Source organism: Astatotilapia calliptera, chromosome 22 (assembly GCF_900246225.1).
Source record: "Astatotilapia calliptera chromosome 22, fAstCal1.2, whole genome shotgun sequence".
Lineage (NCBI taxonomy): Eukaryota > Metazoa > Chordata > Actinopteri > Cichliformes > Cichlidae > Astatotilapia > Astatotilapia calliptera.
In genome coordinates this window covers 5,663,665-5,675,617 of record NC_039322.1, presented here as the reverse complement: position 1 = coordinate 5,675,617, position 11,953 = coordinate 5,663,665, and the positions used below count along the sequence as shown (strand labels likewise).

At 40.7% G+C, this 11,953-nt stretch overlaps 1 protein-coding gene across 3 annotated transcripts in view; it reads right to left on the bottom strand.

Annotated features, from left to right (window-relative positions):
- Positions 1 to 11,953, bottom strand: part of LOC113014137 (nectin-2-like) — a 321,873-nt gene that overhangs the window by 141,893 nt on the left and 168,027 nt on the right. The window lies entirely within an intron of this gene.

Genomic DNA, 11,953 nt, shown 5'->3' with positions numbered 1-11,953 from the left:
TTTCAGACATTTTGCTCTATATGCATTTCAGTCCAGCTGCTGGCACTTCAGTTTTTGCTGCCCTTCCCCCCTTTGCCAGCTGGGGCAAAGCCTTTACTACTGAGATGATCCTTGGTTCTATACTTCATGTTGGTGTGAGCCAGGTTTGCCTCTCCACACGTTTCAGTTGAAGATTGAAACAAAAATGAGAGAAGGATTTAGAAAAAAAGCGGTTTATTTCGAGTATTGTGCCGACTTTGCCGCAGGTTAGAGGTTTAGAGCCAGCAGAGTCACACAGACAGACACACAGAGACAGATACACAGGACAGACAGGCAGAGGAGTTACTTGGAAAGGGTTAAATAAGAGCACAGTCATTACTGTTAAGTGCCACAATGCTTAATCCCTTCTATATTTACCCTCTCTTTCTTTCCTACTCTCAATTAAAACCCCTCCTTATTCCTTTCCTTCCTGCTTATCATCCCATCCTCTGCTTGAACCGCGTCCTTCGTCTGCCTCCCTTATTGGTCAGCTAGTCAAACCACAGGGAGAGCGATCGCCCGCTGTCAACCCAGGACCAAATCCAGATCTCACTGATCAGCAGCACACGAAGGTAAAAGGTTCACACTGTGGAGCAAGACTCCTACCAGGACATGTTTAAAAGGATTCTATGTAGGAGTATGAGAGAGAGAAAAATGGGTAGGATTTGTACGGAAAGATTCACGCTGGGCTAAAAAGTGGAGAGAGAGAAAGTCTCAAACCAGGAAAGGAGAAGTGTTGAGTATTAGTGCAAAACTGCACAAGGCCAGCTAATATGATTCTCTTTTCTTTTATAATTTCTTGTCTGCGAATCACATTCAGATATTTCTTTGGGGTGCAGCAAGGGCAGCGAAACGTGGAACAGCAGGGGAATCTGAGCCCCTTCCTGTTTTATGCAAATAACAGCAATGTACTGCCAGCACTCCTGGCAAACACAGCAGTGAATGCCAATCAAACAATCTGAGGTTGGCTGAAATGATCATTGTGTGGGGTTACATGCCAGGGCAGCGCCACTGAGGCAGTGACGTTCTTTTTTCTTTCAGTGAAATCACATTGGACATCAAATAATGATGTGTATGGAGCTAGCGAGCAGGAGTTCTGCTAACAAAACCAGTGGGGGGATGTCACTATAAGTGAGCCTGGATAGAGAGCCTGTGATTCATACAAATTGTTCATTCTGATGGTGTAGGAGAAAAAAGAGTGGAGATAAAAGCAGAGAGGAATTGAGCAAGAGGAGAGAAAAAGGACTAGGAAGAGTGTTTGGGAGAGAGACAGAGAAGAGCAGACAAGAGGGGAAGGGAGATAAAAGGAGAGGTCTCAGTTTGATTTCAAACACACTTGCTCTGGTCTCACATGGGGATGCATTAGGGTTATGCCAGGGTGAGACAGACGGGTTGGGCGAATGAGGCGGGGCTCTAGGGACAGGATATGATGTCTAAATTAGGGGACAGTGTCTGGTAATATCCAATTGAAGTGACAGAAGGCATTAAGGATGATGAATCCAACTTTCCCTGTCCTAGTTTCCTCTCTCTTTGCAAACTTACAGATTGGCATGGAAACACAACATGTGGGCCAAAGTGTTATTTATATTTATTGTGCCATTTATATTTTAAGCATTAGTGGCATTTATCAAGTGCCTGAGTGAGAGACAGCTGAATAATGGCCTTTTGTGGAAGGTCTTTGGTGGCTGCCGTCCTTCTGTTAATCAAGTGCTTAAAAATCTATTATTCTGTATAGGCTATAAAGAACAATGCTCCTACAAAGGCCCATTAGAGCTGGCATGTTCATTTTTCATTAAGTCTGAGGTCACATGCAGGAGCAGCGTGATTATCTTTCCAATTTTCTCTCGAAGTCCATAGCTAAGGGGTGGTGGCTGATATTTAAATAGCAATGATCTCGCGGATGGGAACTTTGTTGCTTGTTTGACAGCCGGATGCCAGTCGTCTTGTTCTTTTTTGCCCTTTTCAGACAGGATATGTAAAACTGCTGGCTTCATCAATCTGTTAAAGCGGTGACATTCTGTCATTCGGACATAAATCATGTTGATGTTTTGCACTTCATTCAGCACTTGTACTCGCTATTAAGCGTTGTCAGCAGCGACTCTGGTAAAGTGTAGCCACACTTTTGAATGTTTAATTCTCTTGAAAGCTGTCACTTGAGCCTGTGCATGTGTGCGCTGAAGAGATGAGTTGCCCTGATCCTTGTATGCAAGACAGAGATCGCTCTTCTTGATTTGGAACTGGGAAAATGCATCACAATGCACGTGACCATGCCTTAATTTTATTTGGTGAGATAATGTGCTATTATTTGCTTGTTGTGCTTGTTAGTGGCATTCTCCAGTAAAATAAGCAATTCCCTAGTCACGGTGTTTGTTCAGACGTGTGTAAATGTAGAGAGCGATATGTCAATTTTACTATGCGGGGCTGCTTTTACAGAAAACGAACAGCTCATTAAGACATGAAGCCAACACACATAATTTTGCTGTCAGATTAATGAAAAGGACTAAATGTCTGAAAGGTCATTTTGAGTAGGGGAACAGGTTCAACTTAATGAACACACTTAAAACCACCTGTCAGTGAACCACGGGGAATTTTTGGTAGGGAAAGCCAAGCAACATTTCTTTTTTTAGAGGTTAATATATAATTATATATTATACATTTTACAATTTTTTATATATTCTTTTGTAAATTTCTCTGTGGCTTTCTCAAATGCACATTGTAAAACAAAAGCATAAACTTATGCTCACTGCACGAGTGTTTTACCAAAAAAAAATCATAGCATTAAATCAAAGCAATGAAAAAACAGGGTTTGTTTGACTTAAAAATGGGATGGACTGTGTTAAAAAACCTTGTAGGAGATGATTAATCTTCAGACAGAACCAAAGGGCGGCCCACAGACCTGTATGAAAATCACCATGCAGGTTTTTAAACTCCCATTTTCAAGCTGTGAGTTTGTCATTTTGGCCTTTGCCGTCTTGGTTGTTGTCACATGATGAGCAAGCAGTGGATCACTCACTGACTAACCAAGGAAATGATCATCAGATAAGATAAGATAAGTGTTTGGGATGACAAAGTAATAAGGAATGTGTTTAGTGATAGAGGAAGTGAAGTGGGAAGCACAGAGATCCCTTTAGACATATTTTGGACCTCTGGTTGCAGCTGCGGTGAATCTGACTTCATGTTAGCTTAGTTAGACATGAAGATCCCTACCACACATGAGTCCTGAAATTACTATGAGGTGGAGAGGAAACGACCAGATGATTAATGTGACTGGATCTCGACACAATACTGTACGTTTTTCTTCAAAAAGTCAAGTTTTGATTCCTCGATGGACAAGTTTTATACATGGACTTTTTAACTTACTATCAGATTTAACTTTTTGTTGCTATAACATAGCACATTTATGCTGGACAGAGCATGGTAAATTGGTAGAAGTGACAGGTGAATCACTAGGATAAGTACATTTGATTTCATAAAGACACCAGGATAGTGAATGGCTTATAAAAATGGTAGAAGTGTATTTATCTTTAATGTTCATTTATCAGATTTAGTGTTTCTCCAGGCACTGTCTGAAATCATTTTGCATGATCTGAAACACTAATGGATCCCATCAGCTCTGACAAAAAACGTGCCAGATGTATGATCAACATGACTGTCAAATTCTTGTCAACTGCCTTATGAGATGCTTTAGTAAACACTTCTCTGCAAGCATATTTCCTCCCAAAAAAGTGGAAAATAGCAAAGACCGTTAGCTAGAAAATAGGCCATGCTTGTCATCCTTATTTCTCATCAACAGAGGCAGCCTGCCTGCATTAAGAAGCACAGTGATAAATGTCATAGAGAGAGGCAGGGGGGCTTATATCAGTCTCTGTATTAGTGTCATGTACATGGAGGAGATTAAGGAAGGGGGAGAGTAAAGGAAAGAGAGAGAGAAAACCATGAAAACTACCCATTGCTACTCAGTTACACTCACTGCAGTAGGGATAATCTAAATGAGAAGATTTAGGATGTGAGGAGGCAAGGTGGAAAGAGTTAGAAGGGCTGAGCGAGAGAGACAAACAGAGGGAGGGGGGGAAATGGTTTAAGGCGTATGAAAGTAGTAGAAACTTAATAACCTTTCATGAATCTCCTTCACCACACCTCTCCTTCCTTTCTCCTTGTTTTGATTCTCAGAACTGAAGGCTCCACTCATACAGCACGAGCCAGAGGCCATCACTGTTGAAGCTCCACAGCAAGGAGTGATTCTAATTAAAAGCAGCTTTTGGTCAAGGACATGTAAAAGCACATCCATGAATATACCCCAAAAACCCTAACAGCCTCCCAAAAAAGGCAAAACAAAAATGAGCAAAACCATTGTCAGTGACAGAGCATCTGTCTGACATTTAGTTTTTTCCACTAAGTGATTCCTGCTGAATTGTGGGAAATGTTGATGCAAGTTGATGAAGAATTTGAAGAAATTCACATATGACTAAATTCAGATTACAAAAAGTCAAATGGGTACCCAGATTAGGACCACATACAGAAGTACCAGCTTTTTATTTTTCTGAATTCTTTAAACAATCAAACAGAGTTCCTCTGCTCTCATAGAGTTGCTCACACTTTCTGATGATCTTTTAATCATGTGCATTTGATTAGCAGCACTTGGTTGCTATCAGGAATCAGTAAGGGTGTATTTAGTTTTTGCAGAGATCTACGGTGGCCCTGAGAGGCCAAACGGACTGCAACTTAAGAAAACACCAGCAATAAGAAAAACACTCCAAAAGCACACAAAAAACAAAAAGCACAAGGGAAGTGTTTCTGGGGAGACAATAACCTGGCGGACCGGTTGCAGGAACCAAAATATGCTAGGTAAGTGTGTTTTAATCTCATGATTCATATAATACTGATGACGGTTTTTCTGGCTAATAGTCAGGCTAACACACTTACCTCTCATCTTTTCTTTCCTCACAAAACCGATAGATCCTCCACTTCTTTCAAGTGTCTCCCAGCGCAATTCTTAGCATATTTTGGTTCCTGCAACTGGTCCGTTGGTGCTTTTGGAAATCTGTTTTTTCCTGTTTCTGTTTTCCTTCTTCCTATTTCCATTTTCGTTTTTCCTGTTTCCGTTGTGTTTTGTGTGCTTTTGCAGCATTTTTCTTATTGCTGGTGTTTTCTTAAGTTGCAGTCCGTTTTGGCCTTTCAGGGCCACCGTAGAGATCCTTTGAAAAACTAAATCTTTTACATGACTGCAGTAATTCTTTTATCTGTAGACCAGTATATGTCTAGAAAATGTAACTCCTACCCAAGTGATATAAACTTTAGATGGTTGAGAAGGTCCAAAAATGCAAGTAATTGCAATGTTAAGGGAAAGTTCACCAGCTCTCCGGAGCTCAGCTGGAGCATTTTCTGCAAGACTGCTTCCAAGTTTATCAGAGATAATGCAGAATATATAAAGTGCCTGCTGAATAAATAAGGCGATCTTTAACCTTTGTTAAACAAATCTTGGCAAAAAAAATGTAAATGACTTCAAACAACCCAATAAACTGTAGTTAGTGGTTTATAAGGTTACGCTGAAGGCCTGCATAAAACATGGAAACATCACTCTGCTACTAAGTGAAAAGTGGTAAGTGTTCTACACTTTTATAGGGCCTCTTAGCCTTAGCTTAGTACTGCAAAGCACTTTTCAGTGTCTTTCTCTCTGACCCATTCACACACCATCACGCCCATTAACCGTCGGCTTTCCCGGAGCAATTTGAATGCAGTCAGATAAGATGAAGGATCTACCAAATGACCATCTTTAGCAACAAAAAGGCCTCTGTGTTTACCCACGATATCCTCTTTTTAAAAACATTTTTTAAACTTTTACTTGAATAGCTGAATGTTAAAAAAGGCAGTATCAACGTAGAAGATGGAAGGTGGAAGAAACTGTCCACTCAGAGGAAAATGTTCAAGAATGCAGAGAACTCCACGCTGGGTCCAAAACCTCAGAGCCCTCTTCCTGTGGGGCAACAGTGCTAATCACTGAGTGGGTATCGCCAGTCTGGTTGTCACTTTATTTTTCCAAATTAAAACACATCCCAAAGGCAAACATCAGGAAGCTCCACTTTATAATAAGTTAATGAAAACCTTCTTGTGCTTTAAACACACTTAACCTTTGGTTTATTTTTATTCCCAGAAGAAATTGTAAACACGAGTTTTAGTCAGTTTCTAAACCAAGTCACCGATAAATTATTTTAATTGAAACTAGGTGACCTTCAAACCGTGTTTTGTTGTGCTTTATGAAATTAGTCATGAACAAACAACCCACGGTTTACTTGTGATTTACTCATGTATAAGCAGTCTGGGAGGCACAAGCTCACAATCATGGCAGAAGTGAGCGGAGGTGGAAGAGGTGAGGGAGACGCTAAATGTTATCATGCTTGGATAATGAGGCCCAGAGGCAGCACGGACTGGAAATCACAGACGTACTGTAGGAAGAGATTTTTAATGTAACCTTTACCACTGACGCAGCAAGCTGAAGGTAAACACTGCTGACTAGGACAAAGGGAAACTTTTAAAGATTGCTCCTGGGATTTGATTGTAAAATTTGGGCAAGTCGACTGGTTAAAATTAAGCATGATTAAAGAGACACACAAGGGTCTGCATGAAGGACTTTTATCAACAATGGCATCTAGCTGACTCTCATCAGCAGTTACTCATGGATGGCAACGCAAACCAACTGAGTTCTTATGAATACGATTACGGCAAACTATACATAGGTGTTTATGTAGCACATACGCAAACCTGATTTACGAGGTTTTTACACTTTAATTGGAAGGCTTGTATAAGTTTACACAGGTAAAACATAGCCAAGTATTTTTCATCTCTCTTATTGTCTGCTTTATACAAACAATCATATAAACATGCACATATAGTGCCCATAAACACACACTACAGCACAATATTCAGTAACTCTGAAACTTCTGTCGGTGCTGTGCTTTTTGGAAATCGAATTTCCCAGAGGAACCCACCCGAGGGATTAATAAAGTTCTATCTATCTATCTATCTATCTATCTATCTATCTATCTATCTATCTATCTATCTATCTAATGACCTAGTTTATGCAAACGGCATCTGACTCGTCACGCTTCTGGTCATTTCCTTAAGCATTTCGGTATCACTGTAATTACTTTGTCTCATAATTATCCATTTATTCTGGGGTGCTCTTGTGTTACTTCCTGAAAAACCATCACCTTCGAGAAAAAACTTCATCTGACAGTGCGGATTTGAATTTCTCTAGCTGCAACCGCTTCAAACAACCTTTCTTTTCTGAATGAATCAGTGAAGGACTTGACTGATTTCGCACACCACGCTTCAAATTCAGACTCACAACAGACATTTTTTTTTTTTCAAACTGGAGTTTTGTTTTGCAGTGCATCCCTGTGATATATTAAAATCTACTGATGTATAGTGCTAATTCACAGCAACAGTCATTTCGAAAACGCTTTATAGTGTAAGGTAAAGATCCCAAAATGAAAGAGAGAACACCAACAATCAGACGACCCTTTATGAGACCACCAGCGTATCCAGGCTCAAGGAGGGGCAGCCATCTGTTGTGACTGGTTCGGGGTGAGGGGAGAGAGGGGAGAAAAGAGGAGTACAGAGAGATCAAGGGCAAAACACAAACTGTGGGAGAGAGGTGAGGGAGAAAGGATTGCTCCCTAAGCAGCCTGAGCCTACAGAAGCATACCTAAGGGATAGTTCAGGGTCACCTGATCCAGCCCTAACTATAAGCTTTATCACAAGGGAAAGTGCAGAGGGTGTCCGTCTCCTGAATCCAAATCGAGAGTTGGTTTCACACGACAGGAGACTGATAGCTGAAAGCTCTGCTTCCCATTGTACTTCTGGAAATTAGGAACCACAAATAAGCCTACAGTCTAAGAGAAGCAACCTATCTGGATACTATAACACTATGAGGTCTTTTTGATATTATAGTGTCTGATCATTCAGGACTCTACACGAGGAGAAGAATTTTAAATTCAATTACTGAATTATTAGTATTTTACAGGGAGCCAATAGCCAAGAGAAGATAATATAATGAAATATAATTTCGCTTTGCTGTCTAGTCATCTCAGCTAATGCTCAGAAGTGAGAGTGCTATAAAAAAATCCCCTAAATTTCAAACTATTCTCTTTAATATTATCTGATTTGTATGGAGCACAAATTGTGTCAGGAATAAATTAGAGTTTAACCTGGGTCCACGAAGAGTAGTTTGTGCACTAGAATTAATAACACATTCAGAAAATAATAAGTGGTTCCCTGAAGTTAGTAATTGTAGCGTGTAATAATTAACTGAACATTAAATTCAAACACTTTAAACTGCGTTTAAGTGTCTTTGAAGGCCACACATTATTATTTATTAACTAAAGCTCTTAGGGTTTCTCCTTAAGTTACCGGAGTCATCACAACAACCTCTAACTTAATTAGTACTGTTACAGTGACTGCGTAATACTCTCAAAGCATACTTTTACTTTTGCAGACAAAGCTAAAAGGTACACAAGTTTAATGTTACACAATTCTTTATAGTTTAGAAGGACAATCCTTTAGTGTCTCACTGGGAAATACATGACATTAAGAAAGTAGTAGTGCCATGTTTAATGGGGCTTTGAGTTCACTTTTATGTCACAGTTTGTGCGCTAATCATTGAAGTTTAATGAAAAACATCCAGGTTGTCTTTTATCGTCCACCCACTGTACACAAACACACCGATACATCCAAACGCCATCAGTCACACACATACACGTATATGTATACTCTATCAGTGATGAATGCTCTTCATTTCTCTCCCAATCACTCATACATAGAGACAGTAGCACACACATACACATTCACAAATGCACAACCCCCACCAGCAGCTATTAGCAATGAGATACTAAAAGCCTTCAGTGTGTTTCTGTGTCATATCTTGAACTCAGCTGCAGTGGTTGCACACCACACTACACCACACACGCACACACAGACTTTGCTTAATCACCATTGATGACACAGACTTGCACAGATGCAGACGCACATAACGACACAGAGCTACACTATCTATTCAATTACCCTCATATTATTCCCGAGCTTCACGCATACACACACAGACAGGTCCTGTACGCACACATGCCTGTGTGCGCACATATTTCTTTTGCCCTGCAACCAAAGTCTTACACAAATCCAACTACCGGTGTTTCCATGACGATCTCAATCATTTTCTCATGCAACCCCTTGATGCTGTAGTGAGGGAGGAAATTTCCTTCCTAAATCATCTTCGATTCTGTCTCTTCATCATGGATTCTAGCTGGTGCTTTTCATCTCTGCCTCTTTCTCTCCCCTCACTTTTCATCAGCGAGGAAATAATCAGAGATTGGGCAAAGACAAGAAAAAAAAAAACAACTTGTAAACTACAAAAAAAGAGACATAGGAAGGGGTCGGCGAGGGGAGAGGAGAGGCAGTGCTTTTTTAAAGTATGTGGTTTTTGGCTTTTTTCTTGGCCCATTGAGCCTCACTGTGCTCTCTCTCCTCAGACTCTCAGGATTTCAAATGGATGCTTTCTGACACAGAGCAAACAGATAACATGAAAACGAAAAAGCACAAACAGATGGGAGGGAGAGAGTGGAAAAGGCAGGGAGGGGGGGGGGGGGGTGTAGGTAGCGGGTGTCGATAAATGACCACTTGGACAGATAATAGATAGAAGGATGGGTATAAGTGGAAATAAATGGGCGAAGTTAATTATTTCTTTCACCTTGAAAATTGTATTGCATTTCTTTTTCTACAGAACCACATTTAAACTTGCATGCATGAACACACACACATCAGTGCAACCCATTCCTACACAAAGACACGCACACGCATTCAGTCTAATTACATTTTTCCCCATTCTGCGGCCCCCTGCAGGGGTTATGAACTTCACGAGGTTTCCCAAGTACCTCCCCACTTTCCTGTTCGAGCTCAATGCTTATTTAGCATCCAGCTGCTGCGCACACAGTCTCTCGTACAAACACTCAATAACTGGCTCACTTACACACAAAAGCACACACATTTCCCCCACTCCTGGCTCCATTCACCTTAATAACCACTCTTAGCCTGAAGTTGAAGTGCACAAAAATTACACCCTGTACACACCCGTTTGGTGAAAGCGTGTGCTCCTGCGAAACACACAAGCATGTATGAACACAACAAAAGCGCCTCAACTTTTTACAAACGCTAACATTTGCGCACATACACACACACCAAGCTCTGACACAACACCACAGGAATGTAAAGCCTCCGAGGGGATAAACTCCAGCCAGCAATTTTACTGAGCACAGATTAACTGTACAGTTGTAAAATGCAGTCATAAAAACACATTGTAAGGGAACAGCATGGAGGTAACAGGACTGGATATTGATTTCGAGTACATGTACATCCACTAACACCATTTGGGTGAGTTGAGTTGAACACCTGTGGTGCATGTTGCAGTGCCAAAAACTGAGGCCATTAGCAGTTTTAGCTGTGCATCGAAAAAGGCTCTAACATGTTATTTCACTACAACTGGACCCGGACAACACGCAGCACAGTGAAGCATCCTTAACGAATCTGAAGAACTTCAGTCTCTAAAAATGAAGGTCAGTTCAAGCTTTTCAAAAGTGTCAATTCAGTTTGAAACATCCATGGGTTAAATCTGCTTAAGAACTGGGTTCTTAACCAAAACGTTCATTCTATCTTTCTAGTGTACTTGTAATATAATCTACAAGGCCGTGCTGCACAATGAAAGCTCAACATTCAACTGGTTACTTTCAACTGGTTTTCATTTGCCAAGCTTGATGTTCAGACTGCACTTCATGTGGATTCATCAGGAAATAATACACATTTATAATATGCATTTTACATCTGGTTTAGGTGTCATCTGACAAAAAGGCCGGGATAACCCACTGAGATCCCCCCCTCCCCACACACACATCCTAAGATGTAATGGAAATGTCTTCTCAGGCAGCACATCTTAACATTTTCTACCTTCTCTTGCATGACTATACAGGGTTGTGTGACATCCTCAAGCAGTAGATAATTAGGTATGCCTTAGAAATATGTGTCTCCTGTATGATGAGTGCTTTGACCTTAGAGGTGTCAAGAGCCTCCGGATCACTGCATGCCTTGTAAGATGTCATGTTCACTGTAACTGTCTCTACAATTAGCCTTTAAATCTTAGGTAAAAGACTGCAGTGAAATCGTGTGTGCATTGTAAGTCTGATTTAATCAAACCCAGATTGCTGCTTGCAAAATGAGCACTTACTACCCACTGGGCCAGCAGGGTGGTCTGTGATTACAGAGACAACCCTGTAATATAAAGACAGGCAGTTTGATTCTTGAGTTCTGCCTAAGGACGTGATCGCACCTCCGGTTTGTTTGCTTTGTTACATTTTTTTATACTGTTCATTTATTTTCTTGCTCCCTGATTACAAGAAAACCACAGCTTGTAAATAAAAGTCACAACACTCTCAACAAGCTCATTTACCGGACACTTCTCGGTAGTTCACATGCTGTCATGTTAGAGAATTGCTGGGAAAGAAAGGAAAGATTTCACTGCCTCTACCATTTGTGTTTATAGCCCTCACTGAGAGGACACATGAAGCAACAACTGAGTATTGGTCAGGGCTGCAGCTTCCCAGGGGTTCAATTTGTTAACACTCAGCTTTACAGAGATGAGAAACTGCTTGCTACTAGGTATCAAAATAAATGTACTACAACCCTGGAATTTTGGATGAAGTGCTGCAGTTGGAACATACTTTTAACAAACTGAACCACATGGTCTTGCAGCATGGCAGTGAGTCTTATTTTCAGTGGTTTTTTGTTGGAGCTTTAATGACACTGTTTTCACTTATATGCCAAAAGCATACAAAAAGCGGTTTTAGTTAAATGCTCCACCCATGTGTGGTGTGAATGCATTTATTTGTCAAGAATC